At 42.1% G+C, this 24,613-nt stretch overlaps 1 protein-coding gene and 1 pseudogene across 3 annotated transcripts in view; both read left to right on the top strand.

The window, feature by feature from the left end:
* Positions 1-24,613, top strand: part of KCNAB1 (potassium voltage-gated channel subfamily A regulatory beta subunit 1) — a 458,084-nt gene that overhangs the window by 135,491 nt on the left and 297,980 nt on the right. The gene's annotated exons all lie outside the window — the stretch shown is intronic.
* Positions 1,770-3,155, top strand: LOC138087647 (ornithine decarboxylase pseudogene; annotated as a pseudogene).

Below are 24,613 nucleotides of genomic sequence, written 5' to 3'. Positions count from 1 at the left end.
TTACACAGTATAATCAATCATAAGGGATTTGATTTAGGTCATACCTGAATGATCTAGTGGTTTTCCCTACTTTCTTCTATTTAAGTCTGAATTTTGCAATAAGGAGTTTTTGATCTGGGCCACAGTCAGCTCCCAGTCTTATTTTTGCTGACTGTATAGAGCTTCTCCATCTTTGGCTGCAAAGAATATGATCAGTCTGATTTTGGTATTGAGCATCTGGTGATATCCATGTGTAGAGTCTTCTCTTGTGTTGTTGGAAGAGGGTGTTTGCTTTGACCAGTGCATTCTCTTCAGAAAACTCTGTAAGTCTTTACCCTGCTTCATTTTGTATTCTAAGGCCAAATTTGCCTGTTACTCTAGGTATCTCTTGACTTCTTACTTTTGCATTCCAGTCCTGTATGATGAAAAGAATATCTTTTTTTGCTGTTAGTTCTAGAAGGTCTTATATGTCTTCATGGAACCTTTCAACTTCAGCCTCTTCAGCATTACTGGTTGGGGTATAGACTTAGATTACTGTGATAATGAATGATTTGCCTTGGAAATGAACAGAGATCATTCTGTCATTTCCCAGTTTGATAATCTTAGATTGTTTGCTTGTATATAAAAAGAAAGCAAAATTTTTAGCTGCTCAGTCATGTCCGATTCTTTGGAACCCTATGGACTGTAGCCCACCAGACTCCTTTGTCCATGGAATTCTCCAGGCAAGAATACTGTAGTGGGTTGCCATTCACTTCTCCAGGAAATATTCAAACCTGGATTGTAGGCAGATTCTTTACCATCTGAGCCACCAGGGACGTGAGAAACTAAAATTGTGATTGAAAGCTCTGAGCATAGGGTTGGGGCTTGTTGACTTTGAGCTTTGCTGAGGGTTGAGCTATCTGAGCCCTTTTTAAGGAAATCTAGAGCTTGACTGTATTTTGTCATGTTGGCATTACTGCTCCTATTTAAGATTGGGAATTACCTTCTCCGGATCCCCTTTTCCTGTGTGATTAGCTTGAGCAAAGAGGCAAACTTGTGTAAGATTGGGAAAGTGGAGATGAAGTAGGAGCTGTTACTCTCAGATGTCACAGTGATCAGAGACAATGATATATGGATATAATGCATGGTCTCCAGTCTCTCCTCATGCCTACTGAACCTGCTAACTGAGAGTAACCTCAATCCATCAAGCACTTGACCACAGTGCTCATAGAGGCCATAGCTTCTACAGACCTGTCATGGGTCATACATGCACCATTCCACTTGGATGATCAAACATGTACTCTTTCTCAAAATTTCCTGTAAGTTTCATCTACACCCTTGCTTCAAGATGTTGTGAGTGTATTTGTTGTCTATGTCTACTGTAACAAGTTATATCAAAAATACTGGTTTAAAACAACAAACAGGTCAGTTCCCCCTCAGCCTCCGCTGCCGCCGCCCCCCTGCCAGCGCTCCGGCGCCACCTCGGGCAGGCAGTCCTCCGCGGGAGGGAGCGACGCGGCAGGCGGCCGGGCGAGCGGCTGACGCGGGCGGCGGGGCGGCTGGCAGGTCCTTCAGCGCTCGGCGGCGGCGCATTGTCTCCATTGGGTTGGCCCACCGCGCCCCTGCGCTCTGAGGTGGACAGCAGATTGTGTGTTTATCGAACATTTCCACTGCTGTACAGAGAGCACACGCGTCTTCGGTGTACTTGGAATGCCTGGAGAATTGCCTTTGTGAAAAGTTGGCATAATCCCTTTAAATTCCATCTCTTACGTTTTCTACTTTGTTGTGCCTCAAAAAGACATCAAGAGACCATGAACAGCTTTAGTAATGAAGAGTTTGACTGCCATTTCTTGGATGAAGGCTTTACTGCCAAGGACATTCTGGACCAAAAAATTAATGAAGTTTCTTCTTCTGATGATAAGGATGCCTTCTATGTTGTGGACCTGGAGACATTCTGAAGAAACATCTGAGATGGTTGAAAGCTCTTCCTTGGGTCACCCCCTTTTATGCAGTCAAATGCAATGATAGCAGAACCATAGTGAAGACACTTGCTGCCATTGGGACAGGATTTGACTGTGCCAGCAAGACTGAAATATAATTGGTGCAGAGTCTCGGGGTGCCCCCAGAGAGAATTATCTATGCAAATCCATGTAAACAAGTGTCTCAGATTAAGTATGCTGCCAATAACGGAGTCCAGATGATGACTTTTGATAGTGAAGTTGAGCTGATGAAAGTTGCCAGGGCACATCCAAAGGCCAAGTTGGTTTTGCAGATCGCCACTGATGATTCCAAAGCAGTCTGTCGCCTCAGTGTCAAATTTGGTGCCACGCTCAAAACCAGCAGGCTGCTTTTGGAACGGGCGAAAGAGCTAGATATTGATGTCATTGGTGTCAGCTTCCACGTAGGAAGTGGCTGTACTGATCCTGAGACCTTTGTGCAGGCCATCTCTGATGCCCGCTGTGTCTTTGACATGGGCGCTGAGGTTGGTTTCAACATGTATCTGATTGATATTGGTGGTGGCTTTCCTGGATCTGAGGATGTAAAGCTTAAATTTGAAGAGATCACCAGTGTAATCAACCCAGCACTGGACAAGTATTTTCCATCAGACTCTGGAGTGAGAATCATAGCTGAGCCGGGCAGATACTATGTTGCATCAGCTTTCACGCTTGCAGTTAATATTGCCAAAAAACTTGTATTAAAGGAACAGACAGGCTCTGATGATGAAGAGGAGTCTAGTGAACGGACGTTCATGTATTACGTGAACGATGGAGTATATGGCTCCTTCAACTGCATTCTTTACGACCACGGACGTGCACGTGAAGCCTCTTCTGCAGAAGAGACCCAAACCAGATGAGAAGTATTATTCATCCAGCATCTGGGGACCGACCTGTGACAGCCTGGACCGCATTGTTGAGCGCTGTAACCTACCTGAGATGCATGTGGGCGACTGGATGCTCTTTGAGAACATGGGTGCTTACACTGTTGCTGCTGCTTCTACCTTCAATGAATTCCAGAGACCCACCATCTACTATGTGATGTCAGGGCCATCGTGGCAACTGATGCAGCAGATCCGGGCCCAGGACTTCCCACCCGGAGTGGAGGAGCCGGACGTCAGTCCCCTGCCCGTGTCCTGTGCCTGGGAGAGCGGCATGAAGCGGCACTCGGCAGCCTGCGCTTCCACGCGTATTAACGTGTAGATACCACTCTTGTAGCTGTTAACTGCGAGTTTAGCTTGATTTAAGGGTTTGGGGGGGCCATTTAACTTAATTACTGCTAGTTCTGAGATGCCTATGTGAGTAGGGTTGGCACAGGTGCACCAATGTGGAAGACTGGGAGATGGGGTCACACTTATCTGTGTTCCTATGGAAACTATTTGAATGTTTGTTTTATATGGATTTTTATTCACTTTTCAAACATGCTACTAAAGGCTTCAACTGCTGAGCAAGCGTTTGTGGCTTGTGTATCAGCAGGGTGGGCCAGAAGCTTAGTGTTGTAACTGGTTTTAACAAAAAGGAATAAAGGATCTTGACATAACTTGGCTAAATAAATAAATAAATAAAATAAAACAACAAACATTTATCCTCATAATTCTGGAGTCAGAATTCTAAAATTAAGGTTTTTCTTCTGAAGGCTTCAGGGGAGAAATCCATTTCCTTGCCTTTTTCAGCTTCTAGAGGCCAACTATTAATACATTCCCTGGCTCCTGACTCCTTCATCTTCAAAACCCATCACTACAACTTCTGGTCTGTCTTCAAATCTCCTTTTTCTCATTTTGATCCTCCTGCCTCCCTCTTATAAGGATTTCTGTGATAATACTGGGCCCATCTGGATAATCCAGGATAATCTCCAAACTCAGAATCCCTAGATTAATCACACCTATGAAGTTTCTATTGCCATGTAAGGGAACATGTTCCAGGCGGGGTGGGGGGGGGGGCGCGGTCGGTACACTATGGATGTCTTTGGGAATTACTATTTTATTCTACCACAGTGGGTAGTATTTTCCCTGGTCTTCTGATTCCCCTCCTCCAGACTTCCATTTCCCCAGCTCCTCCCATGTTTGTGCAAACTCTAATTCCTAAGAAAAAAATCCATGGTCCCTTAATACTTACAGTGGCTCTGATTTCTGGACTGAACCTTGATTGGTATACTTCTATATTCAATATCTCCATGTGTTTTCTCTTGGGCTAGTCAGATTCCACTCAAATTATTTTTTTAGTTTCTGGCCTGGAGAGTAAATTCTTGGCTGTCAAGGGTCAAGGAGTCAAGAAGGTAAAAATGGTAGAGGGGTTTTCATTGGTCATATCCATTCATTGACTTTGCTTCTCTGTTTACCTCACTTGTCTGCTACCAGAGTCCCCAGTACAGAGGTTTTTTTGCCTTACTGTCTCCAGAACAGTCTCTGGCAGTGTATAGGAGGAAGAACAGGGGAGGGGGCGCAGCGGAGGGGGAGGGGTTCTAGGGACCTAACTGCTTCTACAAGAGTCTATCAGATCCTGCTTTCATTAGCCTTCACTCGCTCTTCAGGGGGCTGCATTTCCAGGGGGCTTTTTGTTACCAGTTCCCAAACCTTTTGAAGATTGTGGTTAAATAAAGTTGCTTCTCAACTTTCCTACTGCTGTCTTGGAATTGGTTTCTGGAGTCCGCAGAGACAGTTATCTCATATCCATCGACTGACTGCTTCCAAAATTTTACTGATGTTACCCACTCTTTTTCTTCCTAATTTTGCAGGTTTATTTTTTAATTAGATTTATTATTTTGAGATAATTCTAGATTTACATGTAATTATAAGAAGTAATTCAATGTTGTACATAAAATTATATGTCAATTTGAGAAATAAAAGACTTCTGAGAAATCCCATATACCCTTCACTGAGCTTTCCTAATATCTTGCCTAATATAATATCAGAATCAGGAAATTGACATAAATATAACCCACTGATCTTATTCAGATTTCATCAGTTTTACATGTACGTGTGTGTGTGTGTGTGTGTGTGTGTTTGCTGTGCTGTGTGCTGTGCTTAGTCACTCAGTCGTGTCCGACTCTTTGGACTGTAGCCGACCCATGGACTGTAGCCCACCAGGCTCCTCTGTCCATTAGGATTCTCCAGGCAAGAATACTGAGTGGGTCACCATGTCCTCCTTGTGTGTGTGTTTCAGTTAGTTCAGTTCAGTCGCTCAGTCGTGTCTGACTCTTTGGAACCCTCTGGACCCCATGGACTGCAGCAGTGTATGTGTTTAGTTCTATGCAATTTTATAATATGTGTTTTCTATTTCTTTTTTTTTTGAGAGAAAAAAGCCTCCTGACTATCGTTTAATGGAGTTTTAGAAGGAACAAAATAAGATGCTGTGTTCTATGTGCTATATTTATATGAAAGTTGAATGACAGATTAGATTGGTTAGTTTTCTGTGATGGTGGTTTTCAGTCTGTCTGCCCTCTGTTGGAGAAGGATAAGAGGCTTATGGAAGCTTCCTGATGGGATAGACTGACTGAGGGGGATACTGGGTCTTGTTCTGATGGGCGGGGCCATGCTCAGTGAATCTTTAACCCAATTATCTGTTTATGGGTGGAGCTGTGTTTCCTCCCTGCAATTTCAGTTCAGTTCAGTTCAGTCTCTGTCCTGTCCGACTCGTTGCGACCGGATGAATTGCAGCATGCCAGGCCTCCCTGTCCATCACCAACTCCTGGAGTTAACTCAGACTCCTGCCCATCGAGTTGGTGATGACATCCAGCCATCTCATCCTCTGTCGTCCCCTATTCCTCCTGCCCCGAAACGCTCCCAGCATCAGAGTCTTTTCCAATGAGTCAACTCTTTGCATGAGGTGGCCAAAGTACTGGAGTTTCAGCTTTAGCATCATTCCTTCCAAAGAACACCCAGGGCTGATCTCCTTTAGAATGGACTGGTTGAATCTCCTTGCAGTCCAAGGGACTCTCAAGAGTCTTCTCCAACACCACAGTTCAAAAGCATCAATTTTTCGGCGCTCAGCTTTCTTCACAGTCCAACTCTCACATCCATACATGACTACTGGAAAAAACCAAGGCCTTGACTAGACGGACATTTGTTGGCAAAGTAATTTCTCCGCTTTTGAATAGGCTATCTAGGTTGGTCATAACTTTCTTTCCAAGGAGTAAGCATCTTTTAATTTCATGGCTACAGTCACCATCTGCAGTGATTTTAGAGCCCCCAAAAATAAAGTCTGACACAGTTTCCACTGTTTCCCCATCTATTTCCCATGAAGTGATAGGACCAGATGCCGTGATCTTCATTTTCTGAATGTTGAGCGTTAAGCCAACTTTTTCACTCTCCTCTTTCACTTTCATCAAGAGGCTTTTTAGTTCCTCTTCACTTTCTGCCATAAGGGTGGTGTCATCTGCCTATCTGAGGTTATTGATATTTTTCCTGGCAATCTTGATTCCAGCTTGTGCATCTTCCTGCCCAGCGTTTCTCATGATGTACTCTGCATATAAGTTAGATAAGCAGGGTGACAATATACAGCCTTGACATATTCCTTTTCCTATTTGGAACCAGTCTGTTGTTCCATGTCCAGTTCTAACTGTTGCTTCCTGACCTGCATATAGGTTTCTCAAGAGGCAAGTCAGGTGGTCTGGTATTCCCATCTCTTTCAGAATTTTCCACAGTTTATTGTGATCCACACAGTCAAAGGCTTTGGCATAGTCAATAAAGCAGAAATAGATGTTTTTCTGGAACTCTCTTGCTTTTTCCATGATCCAGCGGATCTTGGCAATTTGATCTCTGCTTCCTCTGCATTTTCTGAAACCAGCTTGAACATCAGGGAGTTCACGGTTCACGTATTGCTGAAGCCTGGCTTGGAGAATTTTGAGCATTTCTTTACTAGCATGTGAGATGAGTGCAATTGTGCGGTAGTTTGAGCATTCTTTGGCATTGCCTTTCTTTGGGATTGGAATGAAAACTGACGTTTTCCAGTCCAGTGGCCACTGCTGAGTTTTCCATATTTGCTGGCATATTGAGTGCAGCACTTTCACAGCATCATCTTTCAGGATTTGAAATAGCTCAGACTATGGTGGAGGTAATGAAGATAATGGTAACCTCTCTCAAAAGATCCCAGGCATGTACTGCCATGGTCCGTGCTCCCAACCCTGCAGCAGACCACCGCCAACCCATGCCTTTGCCAGAGACTCCTGGACATCTGCAGGCAAGTCTCCTATGGGGTCACTGTTCCTTTCTCCTGGGTCCTGGTGCACAAGGTTCTATTGTTCCCTCCAAGGGTCTATTTCCCAGTCCCATGTAAGTTCTGGCAGCTCTACAGTGGGGTTAATGGTGACCTCTTCCAAGAAGACTTCTGCCGTACCCACACTCAGAGCCCCTGTCCCTGCAGCGGACCACTGCCAACCCGTACCTCCACAGGAGACACTCAAATACAGTTTTCTCTCAATCTCTGTGGGGTATCTGGGTTCTGGTGTGTACAAGGTTTGTTTGAGCCCTTTAAGCATCCCTGGAAGGAGCAGGGTTTGATTCTAAATGAGGATTTGCCCCTCCTACCATCTTGCTGGGGCTTCTCCTTTGCCCTTGCACATGGGGTACCCTCTCTCCATCAGAAGACAGACAGACTGATAACCACCATCACAGAAAACTAACCAATCTAATCACATGGATCCAGCCTTGTCTAACTCAGTGAAACTACGACCCATGCTGTGTAGGGCCACCTAAGATGGACAGGTCATGGTGGAGAGTTCTGACAAAATGTGGTCCACTGGAGAAGGGAATGGCAAACCACTTCAGTATTCTTGCCTTGAGAACCCCATGAGCAGTATGAAAAGGCAAAACAATAGGACACTGAAAGAGGAACTCCCCAGGCCGGTAGGTGCCCAATATGCTACTGGAGATCAGTGGAGAAATGATTCAAGAAAGACTGAGGAGATAAAGCCAAAGCAAAAACAACACCCAGTTGTGGATGTGACTGGTGATGGAAGCAAGGTCCGATGCTGTAAAGAGCAATTATGCATAGGAACCTGGAATGTCAGGTCTGTGAAACAAGGCAAATTGAAAGTGATCAAACAGGAGATGGCAGAAGCGAATGTCAACATTCTAGGAATCAGCTAACTAAAATGGACTGGAATGGGTGAATTTAACTCAGATGTCCATTATATCTACTATTGTGGGCAGGAATCCCTTAGAAGAAATGGAGTAGCCATCAGGGTCAACAAAAGAGTCCAAAATTCAGACTTGGCTGTAGTCTCAGAAACAACAGAATGATCTCTGTTCATTTCCAAGGCAAACCATTCAATAGCACGGTAATCCAAGTCTATGTCCTGATCAGTAATGCTGAGGAAGCTGAAGTGAAATGGTTCTATGAAGACCTACAAGACCTTCTAGAACTAACACCCAAAAAAGATGCCCTTATCATTATAGGAGACTGGAATGCAAAAGTAGGAAGTCAAGAAACACCTGGAGTAACAGACAGATTTGGCCTTGAAGTACAGAATGAAGCAGGGCAAAGGCTAACAGAATTCTGCCAAGAGAACGCACTGGTCATGGCAAACATCCTCTTCCAACAACACAAGAGAAGACTCTATACATGGACGTCACCAGATGGTCAACACTGAAATCAGATTGATTATATTCTTTGCAGCCAAAGATGGAGAAGCTCTATACAGTCAGCAAAAACAAAACTGGGAGCTGACTGTGGCCCAGATCATGAACTCCTTATTGCCAAATTCAGACTTAAATTGAAGAAAGTAGGGAAAACCACTAAACCATTCAAGTATGACTTAAATCAAATCCCTAACGATTATACAGTGGAAGTGAGAAATAGATTTAAGTGACTAGATCTGATAGACAGAGTGCCTGTTGAACTATGGACGGAAGTTAGTGACATTGTACAGGAGACAGGGAGCAAGATCATCCCCAAGAAAAAGAAATGCAAAAAAGCAAAATGGCTGTCTGAGGAGGCCTTACAAATAGCTGTGAAAAGAAGAGAAGCCAGAAGCAAAGGAGAAAAGGAAATATATACCATTTGAATGTAGAATTCCAAAGAATAGCAAGGAGAGATAAAAAAGCCTTCTTCAGTGATCAATGCAAAGAAATACAAGAAAACAATAGAATGGGAAAGACTAGAGATCTCTTCAAGAAAATTAGAGATACCAAGGGAACATTTCATGCAAAGATGGACTCGATAAAGGACAGAAATGGTATGGACCTAACAGAAGCAGAAGATATTAAGAAGAGGTGGCAAGAATACACAGAAGAACTATACAAAAAAGATCTTCATGACCAAGATAATCACGACGGTGTGATCACTCACCTAGAGCCAGACATCTTGGTATGTGAAATAAATGGGCCTTAGGAAGTATCACTACGAACAAAGGTAGTGGAGGTGATGGAATTCCAGTTGAGCTATTCCAAATCCTAAAAGATGATGCTGTGAAAATGCTGCAGTCCATATGCCAGCAAATCTGGAAAACTCAGCAGTGGCCACAGGACTGGAAAAGGTCAGTTTTCATTCCAATCCCTAACAAAGGCAATGCCAAAGAATGCTCAAACTACTGCACAATTGGACTCATCTCTTACGCCAGCAAAGTAATGCTCAAGATTCTCCAAGCCAGGCTTCAACAGTGCATGAACTGTGAACTTCCAGATATTCAAGGTGGTTTTAGAAAAGGCAGAGGAACCATAAAGCAAATTGCCATCATCCGCTGGATCATCGAAACAGCAAGAGAGTTCCAGAAAAACATCCATTTCTGCGTTATTGACTATGCCAAAGCCTTTGACTCTGTGAATCACAATAAACTGTGGAAAATTCTTCAAGAGATGGGAATACCAGACCATCTGACCTGCCTCTTGAGAAATCTGTATGCAGGTCAGGAAGCAACAGTTAGAACTGGACATGGAACAACAGACTGGTTCCAAATAGGAAAAGGAGTATGTCAAGGCTGTTATTGTCAACCTGCTGATTTAACTTATATGTAGAGTCCATCATGAGAAACGCTGGGCAGGAAGAAGCACAAGCTGGAATCAAGATTGCCAGAAGAAATATCAATAACCTCAAATATGCATATGACACTACCCTTATGGCAGAAAATGAAGAAGAACTAAAGAGCCTCTTGATGAAAGTGAAAGAGGAGAGTGAAAAAGTTGGCTTAAAGCTCAACATTCAGAAAACTAAGATCATGGCATCTGGTCCCATCACTTCATGGCAAATAGATGGGGAAACAGTAGAAACAGTAGAAACTGAACTGAATGACAGAAAGCAATGGAGTATTCTGAAACTGTCAACAAATTTTATCTTCTTTACAACCTTGCCCACAGACTGACAGGTCAGCTAACAAAGCTCTTTGTTTAGCTTACTGGGTTGTACATATACTGCCATTTTTCATCTACTCAGAGAAAATTTTTATAACCCAAAACTGAATAAACAGACTTCTTAGAATCATGATGTATTTTATCTGGTGTAGGTGTCTTGTCCATGCTGAATCATAAATGATGAGTTATATTAATTAAGTTTGGATAAGAAGGAGCTTATAGTATTTTTTTAATTTCACATTTTCTTCTAGAGGAAAAAAAAATTTTCTGATTTTTGCATGGAGAAAGAATGCAGAGGATGTAGGAACAGAGAGGTCTTGGGGATTTATCCTTGGACATGTAGTTCTACCTGAATCCCCTAAAGTCACTCTTAGTAGTTGGGCACTCAGATGATTAAATTGTCTCAGTGGGCCACTTGGACTCAATTTGATATAATCATGGAAAACTTCCAGTGTGTACTAATACTCAAAGTCAGGAAGTAGGAGTTGAGTCTACTTGAGACCATCAAAACCAGGTAACTTCTAAACTAAAAGTTAACATAGGCAGTAGAAGAAACCCAACATTTTATGTTTAATTATTTGTGTATATTGCATCTGAATGTATTTGGTAAGAAAGAGGAATACTATGGTACTTTTCCTGTTTTCTTATTGGCCTCTTCTGGGAAGTTGCTTCTGTGGTTTTGTTTTACTGAGTTTAATTAGAAACAAGCAGGGGAGGGCATTGGTTAACAGAATGATAACAAGAAAAGATTTTTCCTTTCTACCCTATAGTCTTTTGTTTCAGCTTGTCTGTAATGCCAATCTATGGGATGAGTATTGCCTTATTGAAGGACTTGAAACCATGATAGTTTAAAAGAATTAATGGAAACTCCAAGAGACTGATTACTACACTGTTAGGACTCTTATTCTTCTTCTTTTTCTTAGCCTTGTCTAATGAAATTGTAAATTCAAGTTGCAAGGAGCTTTTTCAATTAACTACAGATGCATGAGAAACCATTTCAAAGTTTACTAGCTTTAAACAACAATCATTTATTATTGTTCATGAGTCTATGGTTGACCAGGAGAAAAACTAGTGATCTTGTGTTCAAGATCTTGGCTTCACTTGGACATGCATCTGTGGTCAGTTGGCAGACTGGCTCGGGCTGGCTGATCTAGGAGAGCTCTCTTCCATGTGGCTGCTCATCTTCCTGAAAGTTAGCTCAGGCTTGTTCACATGGTGATTGCAAGTGTCTAAGTTGGTGATGAAAGTGTGCAAAGCTTCATGAGAGCTAGGCTTGGAGCTGACACACTGTCACTTCTGTGGCATTCTGTTGGTCAAAGTTAACTCACAAAACCAATTCATATTCAGGCTGAATTCTATGGCAAAGAGAAAAGTACTAACACAATAACACAATTAATATCTTCCTGTATTATTTCTGTATCAGGTAGGCACTTTTTCCTTCTACTCCTAGGCAAACTCCTTATTCATCTTTCAAGTCCAAGTTCAAGCATCATCTCCTGTGGGAAGCCTCCTCTGGCCCTTCTCCAGCAGAGTGGAGCACAGCCTCCTCTGTGTCACTGCTGAACTATATTGCTATTGTGCTTATGGTTTCAGGGCCTTGAGGACAGACGCTATTTTCTAACCATCTTTATATCTTCGATGCCTAGCTCAGTACTTGGCACAGCAAATAATTTGGTCATTACTGCCATTTCTCAGTTCTTTTACTTCCCCTATCCATATTGTCTTGATGCTGTCATCTTGGGGAAACTCTTTTTTCCCCTTAATGTCTTTCCCTTGAATGCCTTAAGAAAATTGTACTATTTGACAGGTTGTAATCAATGGAATAATAACACTCTAATCCTCTGTGTTTTGCAGTTAGAATTTTGAGCATTTGTGAAGTTTACTAATTGCAATGTAGCATTTCTATTTTAATTATTTTTTGCTTAGGGAGGGGCTCCCTTCTTTATCCTTTTTGGTGCAGTTGTGCCTGTCCTGGTTCTTAGCATTTCCAGCACAGAAATGTTTATGATCAGATGTTCAGAACTCCTTAGCAGTTGTGCAATACTCAGCTAACAAAAGTACTTCAACTAGCTATTTAGTGCCATGGGAAGTTGTTATATAATTCTGGGGGTCTATAATGACATTCCCTCTTTGTAACAAACCTCTCTGTTGCTCAGTGTTGATCTCTTATTGCAGATTATTGCTTAAGGGTATAAGCACTATAAAATCTGTGGTTAAGACTCCTGGGGTTGAGAGAATCAGAGATAACACCTAGTTCAATATAATCTTATTTTATAGAAGTGACAGTGGAGGGCCACAGGGGTAAAGTAATATACTCAAAGTTATACAATAACTTTAGGGCTTTAGGAACAGGGTTTGTGCAGTTGGAATAATTCAGAAATGTTCTAGAGAAACAAGCTGCCCAGCCAGATGGTTCTTTTCTTCTAGTTAAGCCAGGTATAGTCCCATATAATAAAAGTTCTCCCTTAGCAGAAATTCATTCTCTTTGAAAATGTATCATTTTCATGCCAGGGGCCAAGTATGGAGGGCAGTACTTCTTTGACTGGGCTAGGAGTCCATATACCTCTCTGAGGTAACTATCTGTGGCTCAGAGTCATCTGGTTACGTGCAGATTGCTGGGCACCTTTCAGATCTCCCAATTTCTGGGGATTTGGGACATAAATATGCATTTTTAGCAAGTGCCCAGATGATTCTGATGTACTTTGAAGTCTGAGAATAAGTGAATGGAATGTGTAATGTCAGCAATGATAAGTCCTATGGGGAAACATATGTTAGAGTGAGGAGGGTGTAAGGCACCCTCTATTTGAATAGGTAAGTTAGTGGGGATGGCTTTGACCAGAGACCTGTAAAGGTTAGAAGTAGCTGGCTACTCAAAGATCAATGGCAAGAGGGAATGAGTAAGAGTAAACACTGAGGACTCTCCCAGAAGTGAGCTTTGCAGGTTTAAGTAGAAGGAAGGCCTTGCTTAAAATAATCCAATGATTGCCTACCAGCTGCAGAATAAAATCCAAACTCTTTACCATGCTCTGTAAGATCTTTTATGATCTAATCTCTTTCCATTGTCAAAAACTAGTTTAATGGTCACACATGACTGTGGGGCTGGTAAGAGTTGTTTAGAAAGGTAATTTCTAGTTCGTTAGGCATCTCTCATCACAACTCCATGCTGTGGAATGGGGAGCACACACCTTTGGGGGAATTAGCTTCAGCAAGGTAAGCTGAAAACTGACCACTGGATTTAGTAAGATGAAACCCATGACCTTGACAAAAGCTATATTTAGGCAGCCAGGGGAAGATTTGATCCAAGCAATTAGTAACTTTTAGAGGATTTCTATTGTGTGTGAGTGAATAGCATGGTGGCTGGAGGAATTTTGGATTAGGGAGATCTTTTTTTTTTTTTAATTAAAGTTTTTATAGCATTTGTGAATGGTATCAGGAGTGATCTGGTTTGGAGGAAGAAACAGACAATTTTAGGAGAGAGGCAAGATCAAAAACTTTGAGAAGGAAGGAATGGAAGGATTTGTGTACCAGGCAGGGAGTGGTTGGCCCTAGATAGCATCAGGGATAGCTCTCCTTTTTAACAAGAAGAAAAGCAAGTTTAAAAAATTTATAAGTGCTGAAATCATGATCCAAATCAGTTTTTGTCTCAAATCCTATAATTTGTCCAAAGCCAGCTTTTGTTCAGGAAAATAATTTCATAATTTTTCTTCTCCTCTTTCTTTCCCTCCTCCTCCTGTTGCCCTTTGTTCCCAGATCCTGTAGTTCCAGCTAATATCATTTATTCATTCAACAAAGTTTTCATGCACCCACTCTGCAAAGTATCCCCAAGTGTGTGATTTGGCATGTGGATGAGGGGTGCTTACCCATTGGTGAGAAGCCATTGTCTTTTTCACCCCTGGATAGAGTAGCTGTCAGCATTCCCAGGAGAGCTGATGGTTTTGACTATCTGGACACACTCTTGGGTCTACACCTGGAGGAGGACTCTCTCCCATGAATGGGTGGCGTCAGGGTATGATATAAGAAGAGAATTTCTGCCCTCCCAGCTAGTTAGTCAAAACACACTCTGAGGATGAATGGGTGACAAATGTCACAGTCAGACCTCTCTCAATACCTGAACCATATTCAAGACAGTGCCTCTGTAACTTAACTAGAATGTTCCATTAAGGACTTGCTAGTAACTGATACAAGTAGTTTTGTGAATGTATCGGGGAGTTCTGTTTATTTTAATGTTTTCTTTTACCTGCACAGTTTTTTGTTGAGTTTACTTTATCTTGCATCATTCTTTGATGCATAACTTAGAAGTTGGAAGGTACCCAGAGAGGGATCTTTATGAAAAATAGAAACTGAAATTAGATATCCAGCTCATTGAAGAGTTTGGATTACTAATAAATAACTTACTATGCACCAGGTGAAAAACTGATGCTTGGAGACACAGCCAGCAAAGAGAATGCTTGAGTCTGCTTACAGCATAAGTTTAAATAGGCTTGTGTGAGATAGGCTCTCTAAGTAATTTCAATGATAAAATGTGTTCTGAGCTTCAAAGAATGGACTGAAGTCTTGCTATACAGATCACTCATATAAAAGGAAGTATGCTTAATTGCCTAATGGTCCTTATTGCCAATATTTAAGGTAATTAGCAGAAATATATGATAGATTCTGGGTGAAGTGAAAGGATAGTCATGTTAACACCAAAGTAATATCAGGGCTAAAGTTAGTACAGAGAAACATATGACAAAAAGTTATCTGTACTTGCACGTGGGCAACAAACTAAGCTTTAAGCTTCTTGGTGACCAGAAGAAAATGGGAAACAACTAATTCTGAGTCATAGGGTCCACAAGGTGCAATCCATTTGTAAATCAGAGGTGTTAAACTGTTAGAACTTCTGGTATTGAAACAGACAGGTGGGAGCATCCTTGGGGGAAAAACAACATAATCCATAGAGACTGTGGAGGCCACTCTGGACACTGTCTATGCCTCCCTGTTTTCTGGCTCACCTTTCTCTGTTCTCTCTTGGTGTGACCTGTTTGGTTTCCTGGCACTCTGTACTCTTTTTTTGTTGGTACAGTAGCTGACTCTCGGCTAGAGTCTGCCTGGTTCTGAGCTCTCTTTTCAGAACCCACTTATAACCACTGCCTTGTTTGAACTCTTATCAGCATCATGCAGGCTTCTGACCTGCTCAAAGCTGAGGCTTGTCTCTCACTTCAAACCCGGTCCCAATCCTTAAGCTCATACCTCCTACTTGGGCAGGTGTACACGAAGGAACAGTTGTCTGCTCTAAAATGGGGTTGCTCGAAATAAATATTACTCAGCCTTTTCCTTATGGATGTATCTGAATATGCTATTCTTAATGAAATATGATACATGTTTGAATATTTTCTCTGATTGTATTTGCTTATGTTGGTAATTTCTTCTTTCCAGCTATAAGTGATCAAATTTAGGTGCTATAAAATGAAGTTCATGGAAGGGAGTGGGCAGGGTGGTGGCAAGCCCTCTAATTTGAATTTATGATTTGCCGTATCTGAATATCGTGATATGTTCTGCTATACCCTTATGTGCCTTGGAAGAGGGAGGAAGGTAGGAGGGATGGAAGGAAGGTGGTGGAGGGAAGGAATGAAGGAAGGAAGGAAGGAAGTCTTTTCTAAAAGTATAGCAATTGCATTGAATATTTGGGTATATATTATCATATTGGCAGAAATATAGAAACGTGTTTGCCCCTGGATAGAGTAGCTGTCAGCATTTGCAGGAGAGCTGATTGTTTTTGCCCATCTGGCCACATTCCTGGTTCTGGGCCTGGGAGGGGTATCCTTTTCTGTTAGTGGGTGGCCTCAGAGGATGATGTAGTAGAGAATTCCCACCCAGTTGGTGAATGGATTTATACTGATGAAAAATATTTAGTCATGTGTTTTAAAATTTAATTGTATAGTTAAACATCAAGAAGGAGCCTAAAATTTCCATAGATGTGCTCCTGGAGAGTAGATACCTGATGAAATTAAAATTTAGGCTTCAAACTATATTTCAAACCTGTCTGTAAAGATTTATAAAGTTTGGCAGATCTAATTATATTGTAGATAAAAAAACCCTGCTGAGAGTCTGTCAAAATCCTTGTTAGTCAAATCTGCGTTGGAGACCAAGAACTTATATTTTTCACCTAGCCTTCTTTGGAAGGAAGTGTGACTTTTGATCTTGACTGTCCAAGAATGTCTTCCCTGGTCTCCTCCAGTGACAATTCTAGTTTCCACATTGCTAGTGAGTTGGGTCTTTTTGCGGGGGCTCTGATGTTCCAGTAGTCATGTATGGATGTGAGAGTTGGACTGTGAAGAAAGCTGAGTGCCAAGAGAATGCCAAAGCTGAGTGCCAAAGAATTGATGCTTTTGAACTGTGGTGTTGGAGAAGACTCTTGAGAGTCCCTTGGACTGCAAGGAGATCCAACCAGTCCATTCTGAAGGAGATCAGTCCTGGATGTTTTTTGGAAGGAATGATGCTAAAGCTGAAACTCCAGTACTTTGGCCACCTCATGCGAAGAGTTGACTCATTGGAAAAGACCCTGCTGCTGGGAGGGATTGGGGGCAGGAGGAGAAGGGGACGACAGGGGATGAGATGGCTGGATGGCATCACTGACTCGATGGACATGAGTTTGAGTGAACTCCGGGAGTTGGTGATGGACAGGGAGGCCTGGCGTGCTGCGATACATGGGGTCGCAAAGAGTCAGACACGACTGAACTGAACTGAACTGAACTGACGACTCCCAGGAAATGAACAGGTCTTACATACTGAACATGGCAGATGAGAAGCACCAGGCTCCCTCTAATGGAGAGCATCATTGAGCCAAACAGTCAAGGACACTTGCCTGGGGTGTTGTCTCAGCATCATCTATGCTGGAGTCATGTGCCCAGGCAGAGAACAATATGATGTGGATCTGTCCCCTGGCACAATGCTTAATGTTATTCATACCAAAACTAAATCACTGGACTGAAAGTGGTGTCTTTTCTTTTACCTCTCATCAGTATATTTTTCTTCCTGTTTTCCTGCTGGGCAGGAAGTAGAGCAATACTGTGTACAGTTGATAAACCAACTTTTATTCTTTCATTGTTTATTCTTTTGGGATTTCAAATTTTGCTTAAATCTACATGAGAAAGGTACAGCTAATGGATTTGTCTTTGACAACACTCTGTTTCAAGAAGCTGATATCCTTTGGTTGAAAGACAGTATTAGTGTAGTATACAATATATTTTCTCTGTCTTCAGTATTTTGCTGAGGCTGTCTTTAGAACAACCATCCTCCAGAATTGGCAAATAGATTAAAAGTACCTCTTGGCTCACTTCAAATATATGGGGAAAATACCCAGGGCCCTGGTGATAAAGTGCCTGTGAAAAGCTAAGTGCCATGATGCATTGCTTGTAGAGCTTTCCATTGTAATCCCAAGAATACTCAGGGGAGACTCCTGTCTTAGTGTGGAAGCTTGGATGGGAATTTATGGCAGAAGAGGATCAAGAGTTTCCCAACACACAATGTTTTATAATCTTTCTTGTCCTGTCTACTAGGTTTTCTGAACAAGAAAGAACACCCACCAATGACTCCATGTTTGAATTTGGTTAAATGACAATCCTTCTTAACACAGTGTAAACCCTAGACTAATGAGAATCAAAATTGTGCAGGGAGCAAAGCTTATCTTGTGAGGAATAGTCGAGAAAAGACCAAATTAACAGATTATTGAATGGTTTGTGTTCTCAGAGCACCGATGGAACATAGTATTTGGCCCAGCTCATAGCATAGCCATAATTAACTACTTGGGTTTTATTATATATACAAAGAAGGTACATAGAATGCAGGTTGCCGTGCTAGGCTTGTATTTGTAAAATCTATCTTATTTCAGTTTAAAGAGGTTCAAGATCATGAATTGACTGTTTTGGTTTTTTGTCACATTATCTCAGAAAATGGAAATTGTTCCCCCAAGACATTGAACCAGAATGAGATGCAGAGCTGGTGCTACTTGCAGCTGTGCATCATTAAATGTGTTACTTCCTATGGGGTCCTCTGGGCTGCATCTTGTGCTGATGGGCCATTGGCCATCTTTGGCATCAGTCAGCTATGCCTAAGTTCTAGCCTTGGGCCTGTTGGGAGCAGCCAAGTTGGGTGTTATTAATCAGGAGAGCAAGAAGCCAGACTCAACATCAACCACAAAAGATTGGCTTTTTGTGAAAAAGTTTAGGTTTTAGTGGCTTCCAACCTAGGAGCCTCAAGATGGTTTCCATTTAACAGCTGCACACCCTCTCTTTTCCTTGCTAAGGGAGCCCTGATTTTGTTCTTTTTCCTCCAAGCAGCAATATGTTTAAGGAGAAGCTTAAGGAAGAACCTTGATTTGTCTAAGCTGTGTTCTCCACGTGTGGACCTGCAGCATCAACAATGATCTGAGAACTTGTTAGAAATGCAAGTTCTAGGGGATGTGTGTATACTTATAGCTGATTCATGTTGTTGAATGGCGGAAACCAATGCACATGATAAAGAAATTATCCTCCAATTAAAAATAAAGAAAAAATAAAATGGATAACTAACAAGGACCTACTGTATAGCACAGGGAACTCTGCTCATTATTATGTAACAATTTAATTGAGAAATGAATTTGAAAAAGAATAGATGCATGTATATACATAACTGAATCACTTTGTTGTGCAACTGAAACTAACACAATATTGTTAATCAACTATACTCCAAAATAAAATTAAAAGTTAAATGCAAGTTCTTAGGGCCTACTCCAAATCTACTAAACCAGAAATTCTGGGGAAGGAGACCAGCAGTGGGTTTCCACAAGCCTTCTAGATGATTCAAACACCCACTCAAGTTTGAGAACCACTGGTCTAAGGCAAATATGGCAGCTTGTGTCCCTGGCTGTGTGATTAGTTTGGGTGGGGGCCTGTGATGCAGTCCCTGTAAATGAGATGGAAGGGGAAACTGGGGCTTCCTCAGTAAGGGAAGATATATTTTCCCCTTTTCTCTGCTTCTGGACATTTACATGTCCAGCCAGTTAAACTTCAGGTTTTTATGTATCAAGAGTTGTTTATAAAGAGGTTTGACAAATATTTGTCATTACTACTTTGAAAAACATTAAATGTTACAAATAAAAAACATGGAGGGACTAAATGTAATTTCTGTGAAGAATTTATTTGGAATATTCTGACCCAGTTAGACCTTATTCTGCTGCCTATTTGTAGCAAGATCATACCTTAGTCAACCCAGAACTGGACACACTGATATCACCTCAGGGTCAGTCACTGACTACAGGGATGGGGCTATTCACTCCATACAGATCCCTTGCTAAATGCTCTGTCTCCCAAGTGTGCTTTGCTGGGGGTGGTGGAGAATGGTTATTTGGACATCAATTGGCTCTCCCATCCTAAGGCAAAGAGGGTCCCCAGAGTTGTCTTCAAAGCTACTCAGTGGCCATTTCTCAGGCCAAGATCAGTGTTTGCAGAGCTCAACCATTTCTCATCAAGGACTGTTTGCTGTTCTTCCCAGGCTTATATGAAGTCTCAGTGTGGACTCCTCACAAGGGCGTCCCAGTATTTGATATTTAGTTACAAAGGCTCACTGCTGAAAATGTGACCTTTCAGTGGCTCTGTTTTCTTAATGGCCTTAAAGCAGATGAAGCATTATTGCTAAGAGCTGAACTGGGCCTTTGGATTCCTTTCCAACTCAGTGAGAGAGGTAACTTTGTAATGGTCATTCTAATTTCACTCAAGCTCCTTTCTATCCTCCAGTTTTCTGGAACATCAAAATCTGTAGCATTTTCTGATTTGGCCTTTGGGGTTAAGTAATACAGCCTATAAAGGAAGCAGACTGATTTTTTCTTTTCATTTTTAATACCAATTGCCCTGGTAGAAAGGAAACTGCTGTGAGTTACAATGGCAGAACTAGGAGATTAATTAGCAGGCTCCCTCTCTTTCCCTTGCCGAGTTGACTGTGTGGGCCCCCTCTCTGTATGCACACTGAATTATGGAACATTCAGCCGATTAGTTGGAAGGGCTTTTAGCAACGGTGGCCTATCTGCCCCAGTATGACTATTTATAGGCTACTTTGTTCCAGCAAACCACTTTCATTCTAGCTCCTTCGCCTGGTTGGTATTGAACTATTTCCATTATCCATGAGGGTGCTGTGAGCCAAATTTTATTTACAGTTTGAAGCCATTAATATCATTTGTTGAAGGGATTTAATGTGGGATATTAGGTATGAATGCACTATAGATTTTACCATCACAGAAACAAATCGGGCGCAGACACAAGGCAGTAAGATACAGCAGCTATAGACAGTGATGCTCAAAATAAAACCACAAAAAACACATGTAACATTCGTCCTGACCAGACATGGCACTACAGGAGTCCCTATTACCTCATAAATAGAGCTAAGTGAGCTGGTATTTAAGTTCTCTAATTTGACCCCAAACCTCTATCCCACTCCATATCCCTCTAACATCCTTTTTCATCATCCTGTCTATCTGTGCCATCCTGCCCCTTCTGGACTCCATCATGCTTCCGTGTCTTTGCACACACTTGACCTTGACTTGAGGTGCCGTTATCTTATCTAATAGTAGGCTCCTGTGTCCTCTAACAATATCCTGCTCATTTTTCAAAGTCCAAATCTAGCATCACCTCCTTCATCTCTGATTTCCCACAGTCAGAATGAAAGCTCTGCTTGGCACCCTGCCCCCAAATTACCTGAGCATATTTTAGCATGTATTCCATTCTGCCCTGTATTGTGGTTAGCTGTTTTCATGTCTATCTTGTTAGAATTTAAACTGCTTAAAGGAAAGAAGGATCTTGTTTTTATCGGAATATTCCTTCTGTTCCTACCACCTAGAACAGTGCTCAGCATGTAGTAGATGTTTGGCAAATATTTAAATGGGAGAGTGATGGGAGACTTCTCTCCCATATTAGATTCTCCCTAGAAAAGGGCAGACAAAAAGCAGCCTTAGTTTGACTGTTGAGTTTGAATAATTTCAGTGAATTTTTTGTGTCTTTAGGTTTTAAGGGATTAATTTAAAATTTAAAAAAATGGAAAGCATTATGTTTTCCGCCCCAATTGTATTCTTATTTTAATCTTAAGTGCAAAGCAATGCTCCCAGGAACCTGACCTTTATTTTCTATAATGTTTTTCACTTCCTGCTTTTCAAACGTAATATTTCTCCACATTTTGATTAAAATTAGGCATTTGAATGAAAGAATAGAAGTAGTCTATTCAACTGTCTCTTGGGAATTGCCTGAAGGATCAGGAACCAAGCCTTTATAGCCACTTTAAACAGATCACTCAAGACTGTCCTCCCTGTCCAGGGTCAATGTTCACTTAGTGGAGGGGGTAGATTCTCACTTCATGGTACCTTCAGGCAGGGCAAACTGGCTCCACCAACAGAAGTAGATGCTTATTGTCTGGTCAGGACTGGATTGGCCTATTGCAGTAAAGACTTATCAGTGGGCTATGATGTGTTGGGATATTTTTGCCTACTTGAAGGAAAATGTAGCTGAAAAACATTTTTTCCCCTATGTGTTTACTGCTCCAGAGCCATGCCCTGCTCTTTTCTACTCTGCTTTGTACTCCAAAAAAGCTGCTTCATGCTCTTGTGACCACTGGCTTCCAGCCGGGTTCAGCCAATTGGCAGGAGATTGGGAGCAAGGAATATTTATTCCTTAAGCTTCCCTGTGGGCCAGCTGTATTTCTCTATCCTAAGTAAGGGTCACAAATTCTGCCAGGTAGCCATCACTCAGCCCCCTTCTTTTTTAGATTCCATTAACCATTCCTTTCAATCGTCCCTTCTGCCCTAGGGGTGGTAATAGACTCAACTGCTACTAAGCCTGAAGCACTATGGTTTACAGATATACTCCCTTTGAGGGCCACTCCCTTTACATCTTGTCAGTAATCTTTGAAGTACTCTCCTCAGATGACCTGTGGAGTACCATCCTCTTCCTTCGAGGACCTGACTGAATCGCCATGTCATATTAGACAAGCCTGGCTATTCCTGATTTGGTTTTGTGTTTGAATCTCCTTCCTCTTGTTAAACGCTGATGCCTAAGCCTTCAGCGGGACAGGTATTGGGTAGTAGATGACAGAAGGAGCAGAATACATGAGATTCTCTGTTTGGCAACTTCCTTCAAAAACCCAAACAGAACAACTAAAAGAGAATTAAAAAGGAAAAAGGAATTGTAGAAACCTAAAATTGGAAGGAACCTTGGTAATTGTCTAAGGAGGGATCCTAAAGCTGTAATGCTTCCACATCTATAATATTGTTACATAAAAAAGAAGTTTGAAGCTCTAGTGTCTTCCTCTTATAAGCGTCAGGTGAGTGTGCTCTCCTCGGTTCTGTCTCTTCTCAACAAAAATTTAAAGCGTTGGACGTTAGAGCCCTCAGCGTGTCATAGCTCTCAGACAGACCATGTTAGAGCTCTTGGGTCTTGGACAGACCGTGTTATAGCTCTTAGATAGATCAGTGTTACAGCTCAATTTTATTTAGAAAATAGCAGGAAAATACATCCTCGAGGCAGGAGGGCATACTGACCCAAAAATGCAAAGAAAACAGAGGGGAGCCCCGGCTCTTTGGCCCTTCTTTTCATATGTTTTTTCCTCCCCTCTGGGCTTGCCCTATGTAAATTGGGCTAACCAGGAGTGCTGTTTGTCCTACCTGAGGTTGTCACTCCAGCCCTCAGACCTTCCTTTGTTCTATTTTTGCGAACTTTTCCCTTCCTCGTCTTTAGCCACCGCCATTCTGGACTCCTGTTTACTATTCTTACTGCCTAACATCTAGTAAAGTAATGCTCAAAATTCTCCAATCCAGGCTTCGGCAATACGTGAACCGTGAACTTCCTGATGTTCAAGCTGGTTTTAGAAAAGGCAGAGGAACCAGAGATCAAATTGCCAACATCCGCTGGATTATGGAAAAAGCAAGAGAGTTCCAGAAAAATATCTATTTCTGCTTTATTGACTATGCCAAAGCCTTTGACTGTGTGGATCACAATAAACTGTGGAAAATACTGAGAGAGATGGGAATACCCGACCATCTGACCTGCCTCTTGAGAAACCTGTATCCATGTCAGGAAGCAACAGTTAGAACTGGACATGGAACAACAGACTGGTTCCAAATAAGAAAAGGAGTACGTCAAGGCTGTATATTGTTACCCTGCTTATTTAACTTATATGCAGAGTACATCATGAGAAACGCTGGACTGGAAGAAACACAAGCTGAAATCAAGATTGCTGGGAGAAATATCAATAACCTCAGATAGGCAGATGACACCACCTTCATGGCAGAAAGTGAAGAGGAGCTAAAAAGCCTCTTGATGAAAGTGAAAGAGGAGAGTGAAAAAGTTGGCTTAAAGCTCAACATTCAGAAAATGAAGATCATGGCATCCAGTCTCATCACTTCATGGGAAGTAGATGGGGAAACAGTGGAAACAGTGTCCGATTTTATTTTTGGGGGCTCCAAAATCACTGCAGATGGTGACTGCAGCCATGAAATTAAAAGACGCTTACTCCTTGGAAGAAAAGTTATGACCAACCTAGATAGCATATTCAAAAGCAGAGATATTACTTTGCCGACTAAGGTCCATCTAGTCAAGGCTATGGTTTTTCCTGTGGTCATGTATGGATGTGAGAGTTGGACTATAAAGAAAGCTGAGTGCCGAAGAATTGATGCTTTTGAACTGTGGTGTTGGAGAAGACTCTTGAGAGTCCCTTGGACTGCAAGGAGATTCAACCAGTCCATTCTGAAGGAGATCAGCCCTAGGTGTTCTTTGGAAGGAATGATGCTAAAGCTGAAACTCCAGTACTTTGGCCACCTCATGTGAAGAGTTGACTCATTGGAAAAGACACTGCTGCTGGGAGGGATTGGGGGCAGGAGGAGAAGGGAATGACAGAGGATGAGATGGCTGGATGGCATCACGGACTCGATGGATGTGAGTCTGAGTGAACTCCGGGAGTTGGTGATGGACAGGGAGGCCTGGCGTGCTGCGATTCATAGGGTCACAAAGAGTCAGACGCAACTGAGCGACTGAACTGAACTGACTAACATAAGGACACTAATCCTATCATGGGCACCCTCATGACCTCCTCTGAACCTAATTACCTCCCAAAGGCTCCACCTTCAAATATCTTGGTGGTTAGAGTTTCAGCATATGAACCTGGAGGTGGGGGCACAAAAATTCAGTCCATAACGATGCCTGACATAAAGACAGCTTTCCATGGTGGCTGGCACATCACATGGGTGGTGACTAGCTGGTGCAGTCAGGTTCTTTTTCTTGGGGAATTTGAATAGGATGTTTACAATTAGTCAGTCTGTAGTCCCAGCAGCTATTGGAGCAGAGACCAAGTAGCGGAGTCACCATAACATGGTAGATAAAG

Source organism: Capricornis sumatraensis, chromosome 1 (genome assembly GCF_032405125.1).
Source record: "Capricornis sumatraensis isolate serow.1 chromosome 1, serow.2, whole genome shotgun sequence".
Lineage (NCBI taxonomy): Eukaryota > Metazoa > Chordata > Mammalia > Artiodactyla > Bovidae > Capricornis > Capricornis sumatraensis.
Note: the sequence above shows the minus strand (reverse complement) of the source record. Positions and strands in the feature narration are given on the sequence as shown.